At 37.8% G+C, this 12,502-nt stretch overlaps 1 pseudogene; it reads right to left on the reverse strand.

The window, feature by feature from the left end:
- Positions 1–1,302: 1,302 nt before the first annotated feature.
- On the reverse strand, positions 1,303–3,452 carry LOC137036197 (uncharacterized; annotated as a pseudogene).
- Between the last annotated feature and the right edge of the window lie 9,050 nt (positions 3,453–12,502).

Genomic DNA, 12,502 nt, shown 5'->3' on the forward strand with positions numbered 1-12,502 from the left:
AAAGTATTTAGCTGCGGAAAGACGCGTTCGGCGTGTGCACTGCGCACCTTTGTTTTCAAGCACTCAACTTACTCTCGCATGGGCTATTGTACAGTACACAAACTGTCCGTGCCATCATGACAATTAGGCTGCACGCGAACGGGAAGTGCGGGCAACCGCGAACCTTCCTGATGACAAAAATGTTCCGATTCGGACAGTGTGTGGATCCCCGAAGTGTTAAGTTCGCTTAAATGAATGTGCCTTTGTGATATTCCACTATTCCTTCATTTGTAAAAGTGGAAATGCAATACAGAAGTGTAAAGAAAGGCTAATTCGACCTCTCCCCAATCATCATAAATATGATGTCAAAAATATGCCCATTAAATATCTTTAAAATCCAGTATAGCCTACCAGTAATTGTTTTAAAATATCAGCAAATCCAAAACTAGTTAGAAGAAAGTGCATGCCCTCTGTACAGATGTTCAGTTATTGTGTTTTGTCTTTTGTATGAGTACAGTGGTAGAGACAGAGAAGAAGTGCCCTTGATGAGGAAACCATGGCAGCCATATACAGTAAGTCAATACTTGGTGAAAGGAAAATTTACTAGAAACATTTAGTTAAAAAAACAAAACTGATTTTTGTCTCGCAGTCAAGAAGAAATTTCCAAATGTGTCCAAAGAGGATTTGAGGATTTGACCTGGGGAAACTGAGACTTCTTGAAAGCAAAAAAGTTATATTTGTTTGAATATTGTAATATTGTATTTTTTTGAACATTATTGTCAGGCTGTGTTCTCGAAGGAAGACGAAGAAGAACAGGGTAAAATCAAAGTTTAATCCAAATGGGCAGAATGGAAGCAACAACACAACGTAAAACGACTGTGAACGGACAATGAACAGAACTGAAACAGGAACAATATACACAAAGGAAGATTAACTAATGATGGTGGTTAATGTCAATGGTAACTGATGAGTGGCAGGAACTTATGCTGCGTTCACATCACCTTGTATTTACCGGAATCTTGAAATGACAACACGTGACGTTATATTCGGAGCTGTTCACGTCCTTTTGGTCCTTGGACTGGGAATTATGCGTTTCCATGGCACCACTATCAACGCCTTAAAGGGATAGTTCACCCCAAAATGAAAATTCTATCATCATTTACTTACCCTCAGGTTGTTCCAAACCTGTATACATTTCTTTATTCTGTTGAGCACAAAGGAAGATATTTTGATGAACGTTTGTAACTAGGCCACTTTGGGGCACCATTGACTTCCATAGTAGGAAAAAAACTACTGTGGAAGTCAATGGTGCCCCAAAACTGTTCAGGTTAACACATCCTTCCTCTTGCTTCGGCTGCAGCAGCGGCACACACAGACTAGGCAGATGATGAAGAGTATGAGAAGGAAACTTGCTCCTCCAGACAGGATCACCAGCATCCACCAGAAATCAAAGCCAAAAAGTAATTTCCCAGTCACATCTAATTAAGGATCAAATACAAACAAACAAAAAACATTATAATTACCACCATTTATCATTTCAGCAACTGCAAAAAGATGCAAAAACACAATTTCTCTTTCTGCACAAACTTAAACATAAACAGGACAGTAAGCAGGTCTGAATCACGACAGAAAAACCTGAAAGAGTTTACTGTAATGATCGTCTGTCTGTACATCAACCCACTTATTACACAGCTGCTTACCAACTAAATGGACATGAAATATTGATCTGAGCTGAAATGATTTTAATACATGAGAAGATTATGATTTGAGAGAGATAAAACTATGACAGCGACATAGAAAACCAATTGTCTGTGTTTAGCATCATTATACCAAAATATTTATTCACAGAATTTTGTGATTGACCAAACAGAATAAAGTATTCCACATTGCTGAAATATGTTTTATGTAAATGTAATATATGATCTCTTTTTTTTTCTTTTTACAAAATAACATTTTAACAATAATGATATAATTTAAATTGACAAATATTCAAGGTTAATAAAAGCAGCTTCATGACATATATTCCTCAAAGGCAGCTCTGTGGCAGGAAACATGATCATGAGGAACTTTGTGATAGAAATAGACATTTACCGTCATTTTTATTTTCGTTGTTGCTTTTCTCTTTTTTTTTTCTGTTCTTATCTTCATTTGTTGCATGTACACCTTTAAATGGATTATAAAAATATTCTTAGAGTCAACATCGTAAACCAATGTTGTCATGCATGAGAATATAACATGTAGAGTGATTTCTTCAGATATATGAACCTGTGTCAGAGCACACCGGCTGAACATCTGTTGCTGTCTTTTTGCTGATCATGTTGCTGAGTGTGCATGAGAACTTATCTCCAGATTTGAGCTCAGACGAGCTGACATGTAAAACGACGTGTGTCATCTTTGACTCCTCTCCATTTTTCATCCAGGATACAAAAACCTCAGTGCTATTCGAAGGAATACAAGTCAGATTGACTCCTTCTTCTACACACTGGACTCTGACTGAAGGTTCAGGCACCGGCTCTGAAACACACACAACAACAGCAAGTCTTAATGCTGAGACACTCTTGGTCCTGCTTTGAAAAGGCAAAAACAGAGGAAAGAAATGACAAGCTTGTACATACCTTGTACACAGAGATGTGCTTCTGTTTTCTTTATTAACTTTCCACTCTCTAGATTAAAAACTTCGGCTTTGTACTCCCCAGATTTGCTCTTCTGTATGTTCTCCAGTATCAGGGATCCATAGCGGTCAATGCTGAGATCTTGTATCTTAACATTTGAGCCCTTTTTAAATACACCCTGCTTTCATTATGTGTCCAGATCAAGTGGCTGTTCTGTGGTAATTCTTCATCACCCAGTTGAATCACAACATTTTCACCCACTGCTTTGTAGATACATGAAGATACAGATTTACCTAAAAAAATAAAGTGGTATTAAAAGTCTGAGCAAAAGGATCAATAACACAGTGAGAAATGCTGCTGTTTCGTATCGAGCAGTCGTGACTTTTCACTATTGCTGACATGACCTGATTTAACACAGACACACGCGAGAGAAAAGATGATATCTTAAAACACTTTTGCTCAAAGCAATGGGTCTTACATGGGAAACACATGACTGAGTAATAAATATTCATATGAAACCATATAGATTGCTATGAAATGTGAATTGTTTTTAATTGAAATTAATAAAACTGTCTGTAGAAAGCAGAAAAGTTTTGGTGTCTGTTCCACAACTTTGAGGATTGAAAAATGAAATTAAAATTCAATCCAAAACCAAAAACCACACAAATAATTTCTTATTCGGTGTAGAAATAATTCACGGTGAAGAACATTTGTGTATAATCAGACATGTGGCATTATAGAGAAAATATATATAACTGATGAATAACTTACCAGAGGAGAAGATGAAGATTAAACTGAAGAGGAGAATGAATGTCATGTTTTGCAGCATTTTCACACAGGTCTCTGAGTGAGCTGCTGTGTTTTAAGATGTCAGGCTCTCAGTGGTCTTGTTTCCTGTGTGTGCGTCTCTGGGAGCGTGTGCGGGTAACGCTGAGCTCCAGCGCTGACAGTAATATCTCTTAAGACATCTAAAAGAGAAAAAATTTAAAAGTGCATTTTGTTGTTGTTTGGAAACTTTCTTGTGATAGATTCCATTTATTTATAAATGTGAAACAATTTATAATTTTACAGTAATAAAATACTTGCAGATCATTTGCATTATGAAATTATTAATACAAAGTTCAGTCATGAAACCCTAACCGAGTGCTGATTGGTTCTTTCTGTGCCGTGGCACCAGCCAATCAGAAGAAATTCCAAATCCACGCCACATATCGCCATATATCCATATATCGTACCCTAGCCTGCGATCGACAAGCTGTGCAATGTGAAGCGCTGTTATGAGCAGAATGCTTTCAGAAATCCTCTGAAATTCAACATCTAAGATATAGGTTTTCTCATGATATTGTACAATGCTTTGCGTAGTGGTGGGCAGAGCGAGGCTTTGTGAAACACTGAAACAGTTGAAGCAAATGTGTATTGTGTTGAGGCTTCGAAACTATACCGGCACCCATCTCCACGGTGACACCTAGTGGTCAATTGCACATGTTATCTGAAACAACCTTGACAACAAGCCATTTAAAAAATAAAAAAAGTTGTGTTTTTGTTAAAGGTGCCCTAGAATTAAAAATTGAATTTACCTCGGCATAGTTGAATAACAAGAGTTCAGTACATGGAAATGACATACAGTGAGTCTCAAACTCCATTGTTTCCTCCTTCTTATATAAATCTCATTTGTTTAAAAGACCTCCGAAGAACAGGCGAATCTCAACATAACACTGACTGTTACGTAACAGTCGAGATCATTAATATGTATGACCCCAATATTTGCATATGCCAGCTCATGTTCAAGGCATTACACAAGGGCAGCCAGTATTAACATCTGGATCTATGCACAGCTGAATCATCAGACAAGGTAAGCAAGCAAGAACAACAGTGAAAAATGTCAGATGGAGCAATAATAACTGACATGATCCATGATATCATGATATTTTTTGTGATATTTGTAAATTTTCTTTCTAAATGTTTCGTTAGCATGTTGCAAATGTACTGTTAAATGTGGTTAAAGTTACCATAGTTTCTTACTGTATTCATGGAGACAAGAGCCGTCACTATTTTCATTATTAAACACTTGCAGTCTGTATAATTCATAAATGCAACTTCAGGGGCAGGGAGTGTGAGATTTAAAGGGGCCGCAGCCTGAATCGGCACATGGTTAATGATGCCCCCAAAAAAAAATCTATGGGGTATTTTGATCTGAAACTTCACAGACACATTCAGGGGACACCTTAGACTTAAATTACATCTTGTGAAAAGACGTTCTACGGCACCTTTAATGTGATGAGTTTTTAACATCTGTCTGACAACTACATGATGTTGGTTATGTAACCCTCCTCACTGTGAATAACTAGGTTATTTTGGTCATGAAAAATGAAGATTAATCAAACAAAATCAAGCCACAATGGTCTCACATTTTTTTTTATTTTTTTTTTTTACAGATTTTTAGTCAAGAATATTAATTGTGGAAGGACTTAGCCTACTTCTTTTTTTACAGATAATTTCTCCAGCCTTTGAAAAAATCCTCTCACAATAGAGGTATTTTTTAGCAAGCACATACAAATGAGGGAAAATTACAGCTCTCTCTTTCCAGTAACTTAGAGGATCACGAGTTCTGGGCAAAAACGCATCTTTGAGGTACTTTTTCACTTCTACTGTGGCATCAGCTGTAGCACTGTGTATCGGCTGGGTTTCACGGATACCATTCTCAAAAAGTTCCCATAAACTGTCCTGGGTTTCTGCTGGTGTTGATGATGATTATGCCTGATGTTGACTGTGGCTCTGAATAAAAATAAAAACAACAATTAGTTATAAAGCATAAACTGACAGCATATATGAAGTATAAGTCAAATGATTTTTCAGATGACATAACTCCATAATGTCAGATGAAGACTTAAAGTGCTCACCAGAAGTTGCTGTGTTTAAACGCATCAGTGAAGCACACTCCAGTGTGATGTGCTTTTCAGCCTCCTGGGCTTTGGCAGGATTTCCAAAAGCCACGTTTTTGAATCTTGGGTCCAGCAGTGTAGCCCCACATCTGGAGTGCAGACCTTCTTGCAGGTGTGTGCCTGTTCAAAACATGAGCAAACCATATTAATTATATTGATAAAAACAATATGACAGTTGTGGCCAATTACATGGGTAGTATGGTCATTGTGGCCTACCTAATTGTACAGTTGATTCCTGTGCTGCATGTCCTTTTTTCTGTGCAAGCTTGTGCTGCAACATCCTGTAAAGTGGTATAAGTTTTGAAGCAGACACTCTATTCCTCTGACATCTCTGTTGTTGCTAGTTTAAATGGTTGCAGTAGCGACAATGATTCTTGAATAATGTCATACTCAAAACTTGTCAGCGGAGCAATATCACTGTTTAAATTTGACCCACTGTCTCTCGTTGCTCATACAAGAATTGCAGCATGTCGAAAGTGCTGTTCCATCTCGTCTCAACCTCCTGTACCAGTTTCAGAGTTGGTCTGCCCATCAAGCCCTGCATCTCCACCAGCTTGTCCTTTGCTTTGCAGCTGGATCTAAACAACCCCACTATCTTTCTGGCTTTCCGTCATATTTCATTGATGTCTGGGGTTTGATCAAGGGCCTTTTTCACAATTAAATTTAAATTATGGCCAAAACATGGGGACATGGGGAACCTTTGAGGTCTGAGATGTGGGAACGGTGAAGAGAGAGAGGGCAAACAGTTTGCAGTTTAGTATTGACGTCTAATCAGCCAATATTGTCTTAAATAAACATAGCACTTCATCTTTTTTTATACATGAGGTTTTCAACAAATGTAGCCTATTCAATCTTGATTTTGGTGAAATGTTGCAACGATTTGTGTGTGTGTGTGTGTGTGTGTGTGTGTGAAAAATTACAGTTTTGGACATACATGGCAATAACAAATTAAAAAATCAATTAAAGTAACTACAAATGAGCATGTAAAGCAAATATCTTTTCAAAAAAATGTTCGGAGCATGCCCCCGCCCTACGCAATGTTCTCACCTTTCTCCCCCCTTACCTGTTTGCATCCCTGTGCGTCGAAACGTCAGTTTCACGTCAGCCATCCCTAGCTTTGCAGTCTGCTTTCAATTTCTTCAAATATCATACACAAGGTTCAAATCATGTCAACTCCCAACCTACAGTGATCACTATGCACATTACCTTTTTTAATAGTTGTGTTTGAGTCCCTCAATTGTCCTCAGTGTGAAAACACAGATCTCAAAATCATTCAGTCACTGCTGGAAAGGGTTCAAATATGCAAAAAATCCTTGAAAACTGATGAATCTGCAGGAGCTGGAGGATTTTTCTGAAGAACAGAGCTCAGTTTAACTGCTCAGAACAAACAAGAGACTCATGAACAACCATCACAAAACAAAAACAGTCGTGGATCATCAGGTAACCACACACAGCACTTCTTTATTCTTCTTTTTCTCAATCCTTCTCAGCAACAGAACATTGAGTCTCGCAGCCTCTGGTGGACTGGCCCAGTATTGCAGTCTGTGAACATTAACACGGGACAACAAAATGATAACAGTTAAGGACTCAGGGAAGTGTTAACTGAACAAAACTGTATAGTAAAAGTTTTCAAAATTGAGAATAGTAAATCTGACCAAAAAATGTACTGCGAAACATTTCAAAAATAGTCTTTTTGAGCCTAGTATGATCCAACTAGATGACCATTTTTAAACTAATAAGCTGATTTATCTAATGGCTTGAATCATTATTCATTGGCACAGCCTCTTTGTTATTATTACACAAGAAAAAGAGGACAAAGCAATGACAAAAATGTGATTGTGAAAGTTTTAACTTCAGGCTTAATCTAAAACAAGGGTTTTTTTATTTATTTACACAGTCTGTGTATTTATTGAACATAGACGTTAAACATGCCTATTTTTCACATTGTTGACTAGCAGACCCAAGGGGTTTATGGACAAGCATTTGCTGTGAAAAAATTCACAAACCAAGCAGGTCAAGATGACAGTCTTCAAAGTGTCCAACTTTTGGAGCTATACAATTATATAATACTATATAAAATTAAGAGTCACTATGAAAAAACACCAATTTCAGACCGGAGGACCACGTCAACTGAATTTACAAATCGAAAGCACACTGCAAATTTATAGCCAAAGGAAATATGAATATCAAACTATCTTTACAACTTTGTTTCTTGCTTGCTCTGAACTTGCTCCACACATGCCATCCCTGTCATCAGATTTTATATGAACATTCTGCTGATGTTGACAAGTTAACGATTAGCCAGCTATTTAGATAATTAGTTATTTACTATTTAAATTATATTGTTTGTCTTTCACAGAGGCTGAGGTAAAGACAAAAATAGACAATACAAGGACACAGTACAAATACCTGAAATCCTCTTCTTCTGGTATGGAGGACATCTGACTCCAAGGCAAGAATGATTTCTGAGGAGATTTAAGTTTTTAGAGGTGCACATGAAAAAGAGACTCTCAACATCTAACCTACCTTCATGTTCAAAATGTAAGTTTATTCAAAAGAGCATGTTTACTTGTGTGTGTGTGCAGAGGAATATTTACAGTATTTTAGTCCATTACCATGGACTGTTCCTCTCTCAGAATTAAAATACTCCCATGAACCTTTCTTTGTTTGGTTAAAAATTTACTATAATTTAAATGAAACATATAGGCAACATATAGCTTGCCCCAAAATACAAATTCTGCCATCCTTCCCTCATCCCCATGTTGTTCTAAACTAGGGGTGTCAAACTCAGCTCCTGAGTTTGACACCCCTGATATATAAATATATAAACAACAATAAGCAACAACTGTGATGAAAAAGTTATTTTCCAGCTTCGGGATATACAGTATGACATCTCAACATTGGTTATTTCATGAGCATTAACAGCAGTCACTTACTGTAATAGTTGATCTCAAGGCAGTGCTCTTTTCCAAGATAATTACTGGGATTTCCAGGAGACCATATTTGATAGTTCTTTTTTTTTTTCCCATCACTCCAGAGCCATTTTCCCTCCTATGAACAGAAGAGAAAGAAACAACATTGTGTTTATGGCTTAATTTTTACTTTGTTTATCTAAAAGATGATTTCTCATGAACCCTCACCCCACTTTATACATGCCAGAAATCTAAACAGAAATGAACAGAAATTGTTTCACAGAAAGGGTATCAGTAAAGAATATGTGAAAATGTTTAAGAAAGGGCTTAACTATCTCTGTCAGCCACACTATTTCACAATACAAACACTCGAAAATAAAGTCATATGGCTTTATATATGCCATTGGGCCCGGATGAACAAGGAATTAAATCACTAGAATCGCTTTAATCTCTTACAATGAGCATTTAGAGGCAACTGTGCCGAGAACAATACTCATATAAAAACTATATAACAATATAGTTCCAAGAAAGTACAAGTCAAGTGAAATTAGACAACGTTATGCTATCTTTCACAATATTATTAAGTCAGTAAATACAGCTTGTGATAGTTGGCTTAGTGTTCAAGTGTTGTGACCTTGAGGAATCTGTAACTGAAGGCTGCTGTTTAGTATTTAAAACTAATTAAACCGTATAATGCCCGTATAGTGACTTTGATGTGCGTCCAGGAGTTGAGGAAAGTTTGACTCTATGCAAATGAAGAGCGACTTTCGTAAATTGACAACCGAGAGAAGCTGGAACTGTGTCAGTGAAGCTCACACACGTCACTTGAGGTCAAGACAGGACTTCTATAAGAGTATCTGACCTGGCCATGAACCGCTGCCATGACGAAGAGGCAAGTGTCTTTAACAGAAACGAAAGACCTTATTCTGTGATGATTATATTTTACATTGTACTCAGAAAAAGGGTTAACTGGCTATGAAAGTTCTCACAAATCAGAAGTTAAGCACTCAGAAAAAGGGTTAACTAACTAAAACTGTACTGTGAACGTTTTCACAAATCAGAATAGTAAAGTTAGGCACTGAAGAATGGGTTAACTGACTAAAACTACTGTGAAACCTTTCACAAATCTAATGTTTGGGACTCGTAATGAAGAAATTAAAAGGAGAGAGGATGACTAGTTTCACAACATTTGCCTTGTCCAAATACCCACACTTGCGGTCTTGGCCACTTGAGAGCTTGTGCATGCGACAGGAAATAAGTGCGCAAGACTGTCCCATGTCTTAAAAATGCCAAAGTGCAGTGCCCTTAATGCACGCTAAACCCACACTATCTTGAATACCGCTTAGGAGCACTATTCGAGGCGAAGTGTATCCCATCATGCATTATGTTTGGGACTTCACATGCCTAATTGACTAGTTAAATTAATTACATATTACATATAATTTGGTAGTAAAATATAAAGTGTTGCACATTTTATAGATGCAAAGATGGGTAGGCTGTGTGTACTTTGTACAACAACTGCTTTTTATCACTTAAGGAACCACCACAATTTTAAAATAGTCTCTTCTGTTAGTTAGCAACCACTGAACAGATATTTAGAACTGTATTTTAAAATGCAGAGTATTGAAAATAATAAATTTTAAAAAAGCTGTAAATGCTTGCACTATAAGTGTGTGCCATCGGGCAATCAAAAGATCTACACACACTTGCGGTCTTCACGCCCACTTGAACACTTGAGGCAAATACAGGAAATACGTCATGTAAGTAGACAAGTGGTCAAGTGCAAAGACCGCAAATGTGGGTATTTGGACAAGGCTAACATCAACACTTCTTTCTTTTTCTTTTTCTCAGTCCTTCTCAACAACAGGACATTGACTCTCGCAGCCTCTAGTGGACTGGCCCAGTATTGCAGTCTTTGAACATTAACACAGGACATAACGTTCCCCTCTTTCTTTAGAAAAGAACCTCTTAATAAGGGGATTATTTAAACTATAAATGTACTTCTGGTGTCTAACATATCAAATTAATAAACACACGAACACATTCAACAAATGTTTTCAATTACTTTCTCTATCATTACACTAGTGTTTCCTTACACTCAAAAAAATGATTCAGGCCCTTCATAGATATGACACATTTAAATTTAATTCACTTTACTTAAACATATCTAATTAGGAGTAATACGTATTTATATTTAATGAGTCTAACATAAAATATTTAAATAATCTATGAAATGTATTTAAATTTGACCAACTAAATTTAATTACATTTGGGAAATGGGAGTGCCTTCTGCGCATGCGCGAGACACGCTCAGACAACGCACTCGTGTGACCGCCGGCGCCATTTTCTCATGCTGGTGAAAGGACCGTCTCGGCTGAGTCTCTGCTTTTGGATACTCGTTGCTTTTGGATATTCGTTGCTGGTAAGTACTAGTTGTTTTGTGGTTAAATAATGATCTCAATGCCAAGGAATGTGTATATCATAATATTGAGTGAAATATGTTGGGTGAAATACAGCGTTAAAATAATTAATCGAGGTGAATTGTTTTAACAACTGGATACAAACGCACCTTCGCTTAAATATCCTCTCTACTTTTCATTTCCCCTTATTCTGCTACATAGTCTTTTAACCACACAGGAGGATGTCTAGCCCGTGTTCTCCTAACTGAGCATTCTCTAATGCAGTTTGAGTGTTTTCTGGAACCAGAGACAAGTGAGCTCTATTCAATTTCTTTCCATCGCTCAAGACATAAGTGCTTGATCAAAGGAACAGTGAACTTACTTCCAGCCTTTGGTAGAGTAGATGCATTGTTTTTCTTACACACACGATCTCCACACTTAAGGGTGGTGGTTTAGCTCAACATTTCTTCATTTTTGTTGAATTTGCTGCACACTGTCACGTATGCCCATTGCCACTTCCTCTCACTGATGTGTTGTGGCTGACAGAGTTTTTAACTTTTTGCATATCTTCCTCCCTCTTAACATTTCAAACTGTTCAAAAACAGATACCCCTGTGGTTGTGTGTGAGGAAGCTCTGTAATTTTGGAAGAAACTTTGTAACATTTGAGGTAAATGCAACCTCCGGCCACTTGCTATAATAATCCACTATCGTGATAGCAAAGTCATGTGTGGCTCCCACAAAAGGTCCTGCAATGTCTATTGCAACTTTCTGAAATGGCTGCAATGGGGCTAGGCACATTTGGGCGGTTTTGTCACAGGACTGACACATGAAACAAGAAGCAATAATTGAATGCACATCATAGTCCATTAGAGGCCACCAGTACAATTCTCTTAGCTGTTGCTTAGTTCATACTACTCCCTGGTGTCCTTGGTGTGCTAAGTGAATGAATTTAGAGTGCAAAGCAACAGGGACAACCAGTCTCTGTCCTCTCATGATATACTTATCATCCACAGCTAGTTCATGCCTGACCTGAAAGTACACCATGATTGTTGGATCCATTTGTTGCTCTGTTTTAGGCCAGCATTATGTGATTTTGGCATGCAGCTTTGACAACTTGACAAGCTTGGACAAGTTTTGCATGACTCAAGAAATTGCTTCATAGGAATGGCTCTTGAATGGTCCAGTTCCTCTCCCTGACCTGCATCTGAATCAGGTAGTGGTAAGTGTGATAAATAATCAGCAACAAAATATGATTGACCTGGTCTGTACTCCAGAATTTAGTTGAAACAGAGGAGTCTGGCTGACCAGCGAGCTATCCTCATTCCTGCTTGGTGGTCCTTCCTCGGTGTAAACTTCCTGCCCCAAAGGTAAGTCCTCCAATGTTCTACTGTCCAGACACATGCTAATGCTTCTTTCTCAACTGTGCTGTATTTTCTTTCAGCTGGCATCAATGTACGAAAAGCGAATGCTATTGGATGCTATGTCTGATCTGGGTGCAGCTGAGGAATGACACCTCCAATGCCATTATCTGAAGCATCAGTGGACGCAAATGTTGGTAAGGAGGGGTCGAATAAAGCCAAGGCTGGGCTGTGGACTAATAGCTGTTTTAGCCCTCAAAAACTTGCATCAGCTGCCTCCGCCCATGTAAATCCTTTCT

Source organism: Chanodichthys erythropterus, chromosome 14, assembly GCF_024489055.1.
Source record: "Chanodichthys erythropterus isolate Z2021 chromosome 14, ASM2448905v1, whole genome shotgun sequence".
Lineage (NCBI taxonomy): Eukaryota > Metazoa > Chordata > Actinopteri > Cypriniformes > Xenocyprididae > Chanodichthys > Chanodichthys erythropterus.